This window comes from Schistocerca cancellata, chromosome 1, assembly GCF_023864275.1.
Source record: "Schistocerca cancellata isolate TAMUIC-IGC-003103 chromosome 1, iqSchCanc2.1, whole genome shotgun sequence".
Taxonomy (NCBI): domain Eukaryota; kingdom Metazoa; phylum Arthropoda; class Insecta; order Orthoptera; family Acrididae; genus Schistocerca; species Schistocerca cancellata.
In genome coordinates, this window is record NC_064626.1 from 154996073 (window position 1) to 155011901 (window position 15829).

General features: G+C 40.5%; 1 protein-coding gene across 1 annotated transcript in view; it reads left to right on the plus strand.

Moving 5' to 3' along the window:
- Positions 1-15829, plus strand: part of LOC126167349 (DNA polymerase theta-like) — a 303097-nt gene that overhangs the window by 202125 nt on the left and 85143 nt on the right. The gene's annotated exons all lie outside the window — the stretch shown is intronic.

Consider the following 15829-nt stretch of genomic DNA (forward strand, 5'->3'; position numbering starts at 1 on the left):
GGATATATTTATGATAGTAATTTATTTTTCCCAGTACACTCTGTAGCTGCTTCAAATTCTGCAGCGAAGGCAAGTCTTTTATGGCACGGAGGTGCTCCGGACTGGGATGTATGCCTTGGGCATTGAGTACATGTCCCAGGTAGGGTAAGTCACGAGCAAAAGACACACATTTGTCCTTCCGCAAGCGAAGACCATTTTGTCACAAGACCTGAAATAATGTTCTGAGATTGGCTAAATGTTCCTCTTCCGTCTGTCCGGAGATCACAATATCGTCCAGATAGTTTGCTGCAGTAGGGACCGACGCACAAACAGTTGGTAGATATTGCTGAAACAATGCAGGGGCAGATGCACACCCAAATGGCAGTCATTGAATCGATACAAACCAAGATGCGTGTTAACCACCGAAACGTGCTGGGATACTTCGTCCACCGGTATTTGCAAGTACGCATCTGCTAGGTCCAACTTCGAAAAATATTTACCCGGGCACAGTTTGTCAAAAAGATCTTCCGGGCGGGGTAAAGGAAAAGTTGCAGTCACTAGTTGTGGATTCACTGTTGCCTTGAAGTCCACGCAAAGTCTCAATTTTCCGGAAGGTTTTGGCAAAAATTACTAAGGGTGATGCCCAGAGAGAAGCCTGCACACATTCAATTACACCTTGTGATTCCAAATCGTGTAATGTTTTTGCGACCTCATCACGCAATGCATGGGGAACATTGCGCACTCTGAAAAATTTCGGTTGCGCGTTTACTTTCAGTTCCAAATGTGCTTTATAGTTCTTAGCGCAACCGAGGCCCGGCGCAAAATTGTCTGCAAATTCTTCACATAGACGAGAAACACGGGCTGAAGGCACAGTCTGGTTCACTGATAGGACCTGATTTACTATAGACAAGTTAAACAACTGAAATAAATCGAAACCAAACAAGTTCACTGCAGAAGAAGAACGAAGGACGTAAAATGACACAAGTTTTGTTTGTCCCTTGTATGTTGCAAGAAGGCTGCACTGTCCTACCACAGGGAAATGCTGACCTAAATAGGTACTGAACTTAACACATGTGGCACGCAACGGAGGTGTGCCCAGCAGTTTGTAAGTGTCTTGATTGATCAGTGAAACTGCAGCTCCGGTATCGAGCTGGAATGGTATCACTTTGCCGTTAATGTCCAAGTCCACAAAAAGTTTATTGTCCTGCTGACGACAAGAGCGACTGTCTCGTGCAACATGAACTGACACTGGTACAAAATCACTTGCGACTTGATGGGAGTTCCTGCGATGTCGACGCACACTATTTGTGGGACGAACACAGTCACTGTTAGAGAGAGTGGCACTGGGCGGAGTGGCATGAAATATATGAATTTCCATGGGCGAAGTGTCGCGAGCCAGAGTATCCTTGGTTCGATTCCGATTCCGGCGCGAAGCAAAGGGCCTGGAATGATTTTGAGCTTCCGATCTGAGCTTTGTCTGGCAAACACTTTGAACATGTCCTTTCTTATTACAGAAAAAGCAAATAGCTTGGCGTGACAGGCAATTGTCACGCTAATGTCTAGTAGCACACCGCGGGCAAGATTTTAGCACTGCATTCGCTTGCCGGCGCGGTACATGTGACTGAGAGTTTGGCGGCAGCGGGGCAGTCGGGCGCGAGGACTGTTTACTGTTTCGTGCAGCTCGCCCGGCGGGCCGGTTAACCTGACACACGGATGGCGAAGTTTCAAATGATTCCTGAGCAAAGTCAAGTGTGTCCTGCCGATCCAATATGTCCATCACTTGTTGAAGGGAGGGATTGACTAGTTTCAAAATCTGTTCCCGTATACGAACATCAGAAACGTTCTGTGCAATTGCATCACGTACCATAGTATCTGAATAAGGGAGTCCACATTGACACTCGAAAGCACAATCCCTAATAAGGCCTTGCAAGGTTGCAACCCACTCCCGATTAGTCTGACCGGCCGTACGTTTTGTACGAAAGAAGGTATACCGTTTCGCAACTACATTGACTGATTCTTCGAAATATGCATCTAATGCAGACAAAATTTCTTCGTAGGACAGAGTTGCTACGTTGCGTCGGGGAAATAATTTAACTATCACACGGTACGTTTGTACCCCAACGGAGGAAAGGAGAAAAGGCTGCTGCTCATTACCTTGAATTCTGTAGGCGGCGAGATGGAATCCAAATTGGCGTGACCACTCCGTCCAGCTTTCCAGCGCAGCATCAAAAGGACGAAAAGTTGGTGAAAACTGGGTGTTGCGGCTACATTAGCGGCGGCTGCCGCATCATTTTGCATTGCACGTTGACCCTGGACGAGCTGTCCAAGGGGATCCAGTAAGGCCTGCATCTGCTGATTCTGTAAGCGAGAAAATTCGGACAGTACAGCTGGAGATGGTGGCGAAGCCATTACACGAGGAAATCAGGGCAGTATAGTTACGAACGCGGTGTGGCCTCGTCGCCAAATGTTGTGGGTTGGCAGGAGAGCCAACCCGGTTTTGAGAGGAAGCCGAAAGGCACGCATTTTAGCTCACGCAGGGTGGCGTGAGGTCTGGAACAGGTCAAGGAAATTAGACTAGCAAAAAAAGATGTAGCTGTGGAATACTTAACTTTAATCCATAAATGGTGAACATCGCTCTTGACGGTACATGTTTTACAGCATTAATAGTAACTGGTAATGGCGCCTTGCTAGGTCATAGCAAATGACGTAGCTGAAGGCTATGCTAACTATCGTCTCGACAAATGAGAGCGTATTTTGTCAGTGAACCATCGCTAGCAAAGTCGGCTGTACCACTGGGGCGAGTGCTAGGAAGTGTCTCTAGACCTGCCGTGTGGCGGCGCTCGATCTGCAATCACTGATAGTGGCGACACGCGGGTCCGACGTATACTACGGACCGTGGCCGATTTAAAGGCTACCACCTAGCAAGTGTGGTGTCTAGCGGTGACACCACAGAGACTATGCGTGTCTCGGCTTTGCTTGGTACTTCTCGTAGGTACTCAGTAAAGTGTGACATTTCTTTTAGGAGTATGCTGTGGAAATTTTTGGTAGGCATGATTTTCTTCAGTTTGGTAGAGTCGTGGCGTTGGCCTCATTTGTTCATGGTACAATAACTGGCAGGTCCAATGGTAATTTGCACAAAAAGAGCCAGTCTAGTGATACATTGTCACAAATCTTTAAAAATGAATGGGAATAATTCTTATTAGTATTCATTATGCAAAATATAGTTGCATGCTCAGTAGGTGCCGAAAATTTGCTATGGAACCACATTACAACAACATGCAGAAAAAATTTAAAGTTTTAATTGATTAATGAATTATAATGATCGACTGGTGGGTCATTGTTCTGCAGATCAAGAAGCACTTTATGTTCAGTTTGCATACAAGTAGTACACAATGAAATTGATGGCACGAATAGTAAATTTTCTGAAGTTGCAGTTACAACAGTTTTTGATGGATTGGAACAAAAATGTGGAGTCTTTATATATTACTGCGAAGTTCATTGGTTTAGTCAAGGGGCACACCTGTCACAGTTTTCTGATTTAAAACCCACTATGGATGAATTTATAGAGTAAAAAGAAGAGTAAGAATGAAAAATGGAATATTCAGAATTGATTGCAGACCACGCATTTTAAGTGGACTAGACTGCGCATTGCCCACAATAATACATTTCAATTTGAGAAACTGCGAATTTCTGATTTATGTGTATGAATGTAAAAAGAAAATTACACTGTGGAAGGGACAAATTCTGGCAAAAAATATGTTTCTCTAAGCCCATTGGCATTAAAGAAAACGTGAAGTTTGAAGACTTTATTGTATCCTTGAGATAATTGCAAGGATGGTTTTCTGATCATTTTGAGGCCACTGCCAATCTTACATCTGTTTTCAAGACTGTTTGCCATTTCAGTTGAAAGCACTCCTGTGCATGTACAGATGGGACTGATGGACTTGCAATGTAATTCCCATCTAAAAAACAAATTCTTCTTGTGAAAACTGTCTATGTTGTTTTCCTGGGGAAGAGTTTCCACATCTCCATAATGAGGTTGCAAATGTGATAAAATAATCGATCAACATATGTGTGTGAAAGGCCTTTTCTGATTATGAAACTATGTGGCAACATGAGTGAAAGATCTGTGAAATTGTCTGTGTCTGTCCTTACGCTGACAGGTACATCAAATAAAAATTATGTCTTCAGTCAACCAAAAATAATTAAACAATACTAAAAATTAGTTTTGCTTGCGATCTGTGTTGTTGAGAAATGTAAAATCAAGTGGTGTGAAGTGCCAACTACATTGCCATTTAAATATGGTGCTTTTGCAATTTACCTCTCCTTATACTCAGACAGTGTGACCCGTGAGGGAGGGGGGGGGAGGAGGGAGTGTGTAGCCAGGCAAGGGAGCAATTGCACGCAAGCACAAACACTGTTCATGTGTCGAATTTTTTCTGTCCGTGCAGTAGTCCATGAGTTAGCCTAAGACTTTGATTAAAATCAGGTTAAACTTCTATTGCAAGCATGTCATCTGTTGCAAACTATAAATAACTTATCTGCAAGATAATTAGAATTATTACAGAATTGAATGAAATATTTAGTTAATGTTGTTTTAAACTAGTCATTGATTTTGACATACTTTCATTATAACTCCACTGAAGTGTTTCACAATATTACACCTTTCTCTTGATAAAATTTTATTTATTGTGTCTTTTGTCAGACATTAAACTTTGGATAATATATGTTTTTAACTTTCCTCACAACACATTAACTCATACATGCTCTACAATAATATGGAAAATGATAATGAGATGGCGACAGCCTCAGAGTCCATACTTTGTAGCCAGTTTGTCAACACCATATTAGGGCAAATTATCCCAAAAACTTGTCCTCTTTTAGTATCTGACATTGAAATATTTTTCCAATTCAGATATGTGATAGTTTTCTGTGTGAATTAAAAAAAAAAAAAAATTTTGTACTTGAGAACTGAACTTTACATTATATTCCTCAGTGATAGTTGGCTCCCCATTTCTTCTAATGAAGCATTTGGTTTGCCTGTATTGACTGGTCCTTTCTGGAGGTATGCAGGTAATTTTTTTCTGAAGTATGCCTTCCTGAAAAATACCAACATTTGTGAAATGCTTCCCCTAGCATCTCCTCTTCATTGGTTAAGTTTTTCCTGTTCTATTTCGTACCGCTTCATATATTCCCTTTATTATTCTCTCACTTTTCTTTTGCAAAAAATTAACATGTCAACAGTTCTGGTTATCACCTTCCTGAAAGGCAGCTGTAATCCATTGTTTTGATTATTACTTGTCGAAAAATTGTTGTAGTGTTCCTGAGTCTTCCTACACAGCATAAGCCCTATTCCCATATGTACATACGAGATTAGTTGATAAGTCTGGAAAGTTTTCACGGAAGGGTGGAACAATGCACAGTGTGCAGTTCATTGTTGACTGCCATCTGAATTGATCAGTGTGTCAACTGCAATTGGTGTTTCATGGTGGTGTTATACATTGTCATTTGAAGGGTCATACTGCCACATAAATCAAAACAGAATTGGATGAAATTCATGTAGATTCTGCACTGCTATTGAAGGTCATTTACTTTAGGATTAATGAATTTAAATGTGGTCATACAAGCAATTAAGACGAAGCGTGCTCTGGCTGTCCAGATGAGGTCATCAGAAAGGAAACCATTGACAAAATCAATAATACAATAAGGCAAGACTGCCGAATAAAAATTTGTGAGATTGTTGAGATTGTAGGCATCTCAGTTGAGTGAATGCATAATATTCTGCATGGCAAATTGGCTATGAATAATCTGTGTGCAAGTGGATGCCACAGTTGGTCGCAGTCGACCAAAAGCACATCTGGCCCAACATTTCCATACAATGTCTGGCGATGTTTAATTGCAATCTGTAAGATGTGTTGCACCAATTTGTTGCTGTTGATGAAACCTATATCTGTCACTAACAACCAGACTCGAAATGGCAGTCAAAACAATGGACAAAGGATGCTGAAAGTACAGCGAACAAGACAAAGACCATTTTGTTAGCTCGCAAGGTGATGGCCACTATTTTGTGGGATTCCCTGGGAAAATCCTTGTAGATTACTGGTGAAAAGGCAGAACTATAAATGGACTGTATTATGCTTTATGTTGGGTTTTTTGAAACCTGTGGTAGATGAAAAAAGACCAATAGTGGCACTAAAAAATGTGCTCTTTCACCAGGATAATCAACCATCCCACACATCAGCGATAACAATGATGAAAGTGCATGAATTGGGCTTCGAATTGATCCCTCATCCTCCCTTTCCACCAATCTTAGCCCCAAGGGGCTTGCTAGAAGAAAATTTCATTAACTAAGGAAGTGATAGTTGCAGACAATGAGTATTTTGCAGAGTTTATTTATTTACACGTCAAGTTCCATAGGACCAAATTGAGGAGCAAATCTCCAAGGTCATGGAACGTGTCAATACATGAAGTTACAACATAAAAGTAATAACAGATAAAAATAAATGTTCATGAACCTGAAAAAAGTCAGTCCATAAGTTTAAGTAAATGCTATCAGCAATACCATAAGAATCAGCTTAATTTTTCAAGGAACTCCTCGACAGAATAGAAGGAGTGACCCATGAGGAAACTCTTCAGTTTCAATTTGAAAGTGCATGGATTACTGCTAAGATTTTTGAATTTGAGTGGCAGCTTATTGAAAATGGATGCAGCAGTATACTGCACACCTTTTTGCACTAGAGTTAAGGAAGTCCAATCCAAATGCAGGTTTGATTTCTGCCAAGTATTAACCGAGTGACAGCTGCTTATTCTTGGGAATAAACTAATATTGGTAACAAGAAATGGCAATAAGGAATATACATATTGAGAGGCCAATGTCAAAATACCCAGACTCGTGAACAGAGGTCGACAAGAGGTTCGTGAACTCACACAAGTTATTGCCCAAACCGCCCATTTCTGAGCCAAAAATATCCTTGTAGAATGGGAAGAGTTACCCCGAAATATAATACCATACGACATAAGCAAATGAAAATAAGCAAAGTAGACTAATTTTCATGTTGAAGTATCACTTACTTCTGATACCGTTTGAATAGTAAAAATGGCAGTATTAAGTCTTTGAACAAGATCCTGAATGTGGGCTTTCCACGACAGCTTACTATCTATCAGAACACCTATAAATTTGAACTGTTCAGTTTCACTAGTCATATGCCCATTCTGTGAAATTAGAACGTCAGGTTTTGTTGAATTGTAATAAATTAGAAACTGTAAAAACTTAGTCTTACTGTGATTTAACGTTAGTTTATTTTCTACAAGCCATGAACTGAGGTCATGTACTGCACTATTTGAAACCGAGCCAATGTTGCACACAACATCCTTTACTACCAAGTAAAGCTAGTGTCATCAGCAAACAGAAATATTTTAGAGTTACCCATAATACTGAGGGTATACCATTTATATAAATAAGGAACAGTAGAGGCCCCAACACTGATCCCTGGGGCAACCTCCCACTTGACAGTACCCCACTCAGATCCCACATCGCAGCCGTTATCAACATTGTGCATAATGACCTTTTGCTGCCTGTTGCTAAAGTAAGACGTGAACCAATTGTGAGCTACTCCCTGTATTCCATAATGGTCCAACTTTTGGAGCAATATTTTGTGATCAACACAATCAAATGCCTTAGTTAAATCAAAAATTACGCCAAGTGTTTGAAACTTTTTGTTTAGCCCATCCAGTACCTCACAGAGAAAAGAGAAAATAGCATTTTCAGTTGTTAAATGACTTCTAAAGCTGAACTGTACATTTGATAGCAAATTGTATGATTTAAAGTGATCAATTATCCTTATGTACACAGCCTTATCAATAACTTTTGCAAGCACTGATGGCATAGAAATAGGTCAGAAATTATCTACATTATCCCTTTCTCCCTTTCTATAAAGCGGCTTTACTACTGAGGACTTTAATCGCTCAAGAACCTGGCCATTCCTAAAGGAAAAATTACAATTATGGCTAAATACAGGGCTAACATGTGCAGCACAGTACTTTAATATTCTGCTAGGCACTCCATCATAACCATGAGAGTCCTTAGTTTTCAGTGATTTAATTATTGACTCAATCTCCCTCTTGTCTGTATCAAAGAGGAGTATTTCAGACATCAATCTTGGAAAGGTTTTTGTCAAGAACATTGTATGATTTCCTGTAGAAACTAAATTTTTATTTAATTCGCCAGCAATGTTCAGAAAATGTTTGTTAAATACTGTACATGTATCTGATTTATTAGTAACGGAAATATTTTTACTGTGAACTGACTTTATACCGTCGACCTTGTGCTGCTGACTAGACACTTGCTTCACAACTGACCATATGGTTTTAATTTTTTCCTGTGAATTAGCTATTCTATTTGCATACCACTTACTCTTTGCCTTCCTAAAAACGTTTTTAAGCACCTTACAATACTGTTTATAATGGGCTACTGTAGCTTGATTGTGACTACTTCCAACATTTTGACATAATTCCCGCTTTGTTCTACGTGATATCCCTATCCCACTAGTCAGCCACCTGGGCTGCCCATTACTGCTAGTACCCCATTTTGAATGTTCTAATGGAAAGCAACTATCAAAGAGCATGAGAAATGTGTTGAGGAAAGCATTTTATTTATCATCTATGTTATCAGCACTATAAACATCCTGCCACTCTTGTGCTTTGACAAGTTTTAAAAAACTCTATTGCTGTTGGATTAACTTTCCTACATTGTCTGTAATTAAATATGACATTGGTTTGAGTACAAAAGCCTTTTTGTGTTAAAATTTGTGCATCATGGTCTGAAAGGCCATTCATGCATTTACTAACAGAATGCCCCTCTAGTAATGAAGAATTAATAAAAATATTGTCTATGGCTGTGCTATTGTTCCCCTGCACCCTAGTTGTAAAAAACAGTTTTTCATTTAGGAGATCTACCAACATCCTTTTTCTTGCACAATCATATACAAAATTAATATTGAAGTCACCACATATAACTAATTTCTGGTACTTCCTAGAAAGTGAATTAAAAACCCTCTCTAGCTTGAGCTAAAATACTCTGAAGTCGGAGTTAGGGGACCTATAAACAACAACAATTAGAAGTTTAGTTTCACTAAATTCAACTAACACTGCACAACATTCAAATATCTGTTCAGTGCAGTGTCGTGATACGTCTATGGACTCAAATGGAATACTGTTTTTTATGTACAGAGCCACTCCTCCACCCCACAAGGAACTCCTTCAGAAACAGCCAGCTAATCTGTAGCCTGGTAAAGCTAATCTGTAGCCTGGTAAAGGAAGCCTCTGAATTGTCAAATTATTTAAGTGGTGCTGTGATATACCACTAATTTCAGAGTCGACATCTATAAGCAGTTCACTAATTTTATCTCTAATACCTCTTATATTTTGATTAAATATGCTAATTCCTTCTCTACTTGGAAACATTACATCCTCTGAAAGTGAGCCCTTAGTTAGAGGGATTTCCTTTAAGCAGGTATACCTATCAGCTGACTTCAATCTAAAAAAGGTGCAGCTCTAACACCAACTACTACAGGAATTTTTCCATGAGTGACACCACCACCACCACCACGCACTACACTGTCACCTATAAGCTTAGCCAGCCTCCCCTTCCCATACCTATTGAGGTGCAGGCCATGCCTAGTGAAACCTGATCTACTGATAGACCCAACTGGCACCACTGAGATGTGACCCATACCCTCTGCCATCAGTGCCCTCCCCAGCCCCACGTTAACGCGCCTAACAGCTGCATTAAGGTGAGGCCGATCATGACACTGAAACACTTGCACGAAATGCACATTAGTGCCACCAGTTGAGTAGCTATCTTAACCAAGTCACCACCTACATTATACTCCCCATCCCTATCGAGACTGTTCCTTGCTCCACCCACTGTCACTGTCTGATCCTCCTTCGTAAAATTCTTACATAACTCCCCTATGCTTTCAGTCACCTGAGCAACCCTGCACTAGGCTTCACAATGCGGGTGACCTGGTACTCACTCCCCAACACTTCCTGCAACTGCTGGCCCACACCTCTACCGTGGGAACTACCTAGCAGCAGAACCTTCTTTCTGCTAGGCTTTGCAACTAACCTAGGCCTCCTAATTGCTGAGGACTGCTGCAAGTTCCCTACATCTGCAGCTGCACGAGGCTCCTCTCCACTGAACTCTGACAGTTGGTCATATCTATTGCATGTATGCAAAGTAAAACTGTCTGAATACCTCATCTTCCTAGCTGCCTTCTTGCCAGCTGCCAGTTCCCATTCCCCACCACCCTTCACCCTCCTCAACCTACCTAGTTCCTCCTTTACACATTGTAACTACACCCGAAGGGCACAAATCTCATGCTCCTGCTCCTCTACCAACTTATTTCTACTACAGATTCTGCATTACCAGGAGAAGACTCACTAAAATGACTACTGCATTCCCCCCAATGAAAATACTTTGAACAAATCCAACACCGTAACCCACTACTCACAAACCTACGACAGAGCCCACACTTCTCACTCATGTTAAAATTTTACACTTACTGAAAAAAAAACTATACGTCTATGTTTCCAAAGATCAGTTACACCAGAAGAAATATTTAAGAACTAACAATAATGATCTTGAAATTCTCTGCCTACTAAGAAAGCAACTACTTGTATTAATACTACTACACTGCAGGTAATACCAATACCAACAAAACTTTGCAAAATTATTAGCCAAAACCAAAAAATTCAAACGGCCACTGTAACACTAAGCGAAGTTAAAAACTGAATGAAAACTTTACTGAAATATTTCACTAGAAACAGTAATAAATGCCAGTTGAAAACTATAGCATGAAATTTACTAAACAACTTCAACGCACAGAAAACTCTAAAAAACACAGTGAGCGAATGATTACAAAAGTTTATTAAGTCGTTATTTCACCACAAACGGCACGCAACATTGCTGACATCTATTAAATTTAATAATTGTATTACAGAGCACAAATAAGTTTGTCAGTACCTAGCTTTATAACCGCTACAGCTCCAGTGCAAGCCGCAAAATGTCAGAGTCTGATGCATGGTGCTTGCTTTCCGCAAAACCTTGGCAGGCATCCTTAACTTAAAAATGGCCCCTGTATCTCTTATGAAGGACACCTACGTCCATTTGCATGAGCAAATATCACTACAAAATTTCTGATTATTGGTTAACTTTAAGTTGAAAGTTTGAATAACCTAACTGGAATGGTAACGGAAAGAAGGTGTTGCTGTGAGACAAAGAATTTTATATAACAACAACATGTTATTTAATAAAATCATGAAAATAACTCCTTCATTGTTCACTTTACTTAATGGCATGGTTGTATGAAATGCTGGCCCATCATCAGTGATACAAAAAAAAAAAAAAAGAAGAAGAAGCAATTTTATGCAACCTGACTATATGTCCTAACTAAGATGACTATAGGAGCCATCACGCAGAGCGTCTATGCTCACCAGAGTCTCAGCAGGGAATGCCTAACCGTCTCCCCTAGTAGGGGGTCCACACACGGTGGCTGGAAGGGCTCAGAGAGTCTGCACAGCAGCTATTTGCCAACCTGATGGGGCGTGCTAACGCGCGGGGAACCTATGTCTCTCTGGTCAAGTGCAGTCGCTCTCTACTTGATACAATGGTTGGCTAAACTGCATCTCCACATTCAGAGAACCCACAGCAGACAGCCCACGCATACGTTAGCAGAGGACCTGCATTCACATTTGCACACTATACCAAAAGTGATAATATAACATAGTTCTGGATTACAAATTTCTAGAAAAAAATTTGCGACTCCTAAGAATCCTTGTAGTTGCCTCTTCATTGTTGGCATTGGAAATTCAGCAATCGCTTTAATTCTCTCAGGATTGGGTTGTATCCTGTCCACCGAAACTATGTTACCTAGAAACTTCATTCCCTTACGCCCAAATTGAGATTTATCTAGGTTCACTGTTATACCAGCTCATTCAAAAGCATCTAATAAATGGTTCAACACCTCGTTGTGTTCTTCCCAGGATTTTTCTGCTTTCAGAACATCATCAATATGTAATCTAATTCTCTCACTTAGGACCTCAGGAAGGATGCTGTTCAGGCCTCATATGAACACTGCTGCAGAAAAATTCAATCCAAATGGAAGCAGTTTAAATTGGTAACAGTTCCCATAACACAAAAATGCGGTATACTGCCTACACTCTGGATGCAACACAATTTGCCAGTAACTGGCTCTCATATCAATGGAGGTTAATACCTTCGCTCCATGGAAATGTTGCAATAATTCTTCTATGTCCTCTGGTTTGTCTGTTTCTGCTTTAATAACCATGTTGATTTGCTGAGAATCCAGCACCAATCTCACCTATTCGTCCTTTTTCAGTACCACTAAAAGCGGTGAGTTGTACGAACTCATGGCACGTTTGATTACATCCTGATCGAGCATCTTCACGACCTCTGCCTTAAATTTTTCTTTATGTGCTAATGGAATGTGATACGGCCTCATGAAAAACTTTTTGTGTTCCTGTACTTGGAACTTGTATTTAAAGCCTTTTATCGCACCTGGTGCATCCGAAAATATTCTCTCGTGATTCCTTACAACCTCTAACAATCTTAAAAGGCCGTCCTCTGACATGTCTCCTACACTGTGCCTGCCTTCTTTGATTATTTTTCTGAAAACCCCATCCCTTCGGTGTGCGGATAGCGGTAGGCTTACTCCGCTAATACAGTTTACGAGAATCTTGGGTTCCTGGTACACTTCCGGGTAAGTGAGAATTTGTAGGCAGCTGGCTTCAGACTCATCCCTTATGACCCAATTATTGAACTTCAATTCAACGGGGTTATCATCTCTGTTTAGACACATGATACCTCCACCCAAGTCTACAATAGCCTGGTGAGCGTTCATGAAGTCCACCCCTAAAATTACTTCAGTGTTCATTAATGGCACAATGAAGAAGTTTTCCTCGAACTCCTTGCCCTGGCATTTGAATATGATTCTAGACCACCACTTGACTTCTACACTTTTACTGTATATTGCCCCTTTCACCTTCGTCCCTCGCAACGGCAATGTCGGCCGAGCTTCCACCTCCCCGCATTTTCGGAATGCAGCCTCACTGACAATCGAGATCGGACTTCCCGTGTTAATTGCGCAGTCCAGCGATATCACTTTCACTGAGATGCAATCCCCAGACTAACGGCTGAAATCCTGTTATCCATTTTTTCCTGAAGTAATGTTTACCTAATATCTTTATGACCTATGTAACGTACTTTGCAACTTTCCATCATCGGGCGTGGGCTAATCCCATCTCCCTCAATCTGAATTGGTCATAACTGTTGTTTTCCCTCCATTTCTGGTGTTTTTTTTTTTTTCCAGATCTGCCGATAAGATTTCCGCATCATCGGGAATAGTGTCCCTTTTCTTATCCGCCGGGGCCTGCTCATATTTTTCACTGCCATTTCGTGATGAGTTCGGCTGGTTACTGTGATCGTATTTTCCTATGTTGCAGTAATTGTGCGCGTCGTGATTGCCATTACGCCATTCGTTAGTATATTTATCCCATTCGTTAGTATATTTATCATACTTGTTTTCGTATATTTATCATACTTGCTTTTGTTCACCCAGTTACCTTTGTACCTGGTCTTGCGCTGCCTCGAACCAATAGGCTGGGAGAAACTCGCGCTGAAACTCGCGTACCGTCGTGCACGTGTAAGCTACAGCTCTCATTCGCACAGTGGGTTCGGCTTCGAGATGCCCACACATAAATTCTATTTTATTCATCCAGCCAGTTGGGTGGAACACAAACTGGTATTGTTCAAGCCAAGCACGTGGGTGTATCCCGTTCACCAAGTTGCGGAAGACTTCGAATTTTTGCACAGAGAGAAAGTGTTTGTAGTCAAACCCTTTTGCTTCCCTCCTGTACCAACCTGCGCATGGATTTTTGTGTCCTTCCCAACATTTCCCTATATCCCTACGCTCGCTATTTTCTTTGTTGTCCTCCTCATGTCTGGAATCACATCCCTCGCTACTGTCTTGTGTGCCTTTGCACAAGTGGTTTCCCTTTTCGGTTCCGCATGCGAGAAGGTTCTCCATGTAAGCCACGTGTTCGCATACCTCGTTTGTAGCATCGTGTTGTCGCCTGTGGACCTCTCATTGACCTTCCTGAAACCTCCTTAATAATAATTTGATTTCTTCACTATCTATTGCATTCAGCAACGAAGCGTTCTCACTACTTTCTGATACTGTAATATCTGCAACCTTTTCCGTGAGTTTTTCTAACTCTTCTTTCACCTTCTTTATTTCCTTCCTCTTTTGCACTTTTGCAGCTTCTACTTTTCCCTCAAGTTCCATGATTGCCCTAGTGTTTATATCTAGATTTTCTTGAGTTGCTTCAGCTGCTTTTATCCAGTTTATCACCTTTTTCTTTTCGCTATTACGCCTTTCTGTTAATGTTTGGAGTCCCTTTTCTAATTTTTCTCCCCGTTTTCTCATTTCAACCTGAACTCTTTTTCTGTTCTGTTTCGACAGCACTTAATCTACTAACTACTACTTCAAATTTTTCATTGACATTGTTTACAATGTCCTTTCGAACCTCTTCAAGTAGCGCCTTATTCTCTTTAAATCTCGCATTTACTCCTGTCATGATGCTCTCAAGTTTTGAGTTTAATTCCGTATCTACTTCATGCATAAAGCCATCGAGGTTTGAGTTTAATTTCATATTATTTTCTTCATGTTTCGCCATAATTTCTTTCATCATCCTAACCAACTCTGCCACCCACATGTTATTCGGGTTTGTCTACTCGCTGTTGTCTCGGTTTCATCAGCGCTCGCGCTTGGGTCCAAAGTCACGCTACCAGTCAGGCAGATAACCAGCACATTTTCTAAGTTCAGCATTGCCGCAGTGCAATTGAAATCAAGGATAATCCCGTTGCTTGTCTCACCTGTGCCTGTTTCCTCTCTCTCCACGGCTACCTGATTAGTGGCAACTTCCTCTGCGCCTGACCTATTTATCCTCGCACTGCTCCTTGATCGACCATGTGTTTCCATTTTGGATACTGGGATCATACTTTCACACAAAGTACATAGTTAATAGAGTTTCGCTCATGGAAAACAAATTTCCTATCTTGACAATGCGAATCACGATGAAATATTTTTCGTAGCCTAGCGCAAGTTATAATTACATGCAACCTAGCGCAGTCGTCACACGCAGCCTAACACATATATTGTCGCACACAATGTAATTTCAAATTCCCCAAAATACATGAATATAACACACAAAGAAAATTGCCCCCAAAATCACACAAATAAAATCAAAAAGTAACGCGGTATATGCAACGCAGTATTTGCAACACTGATTATTCAAAAATTGGAATTGTGACACCTGTGAAAATTTAATGATTTATTAGTACATCCTAGCAATCTCACAGCATCACAAAAGAATTCCTAATTTGAATGAGATCCTAGGCTAAAGGGTCGCCATTATGAATGATAACTTGCTTTACGCAAAGCCTTGGCAGGCATGCTCAACTTAAAAATGGCATCTCTATCTTTTATGAAAGATGCCTATGACCATTTGCATGAGCAAATATCACTACAAAAATTTCTGATTATTGGTTAACTTTAAGTTGAAAATTTGAATAACTTAACTGGAATGGTAATGGAAATAAGATGTTGCTGTGAGACAAAGAATTTTATATAACAACATTTTATTTAATAAAATCATGAAAATAACTCTTTGATCATTCACTTTACTTAATGGTACGGTTACATAAATTGCTGTGCCATCATCAGTGATACAAAAAAAAAAAAAAAGCAATTTTATGCAACCTGACTATAAG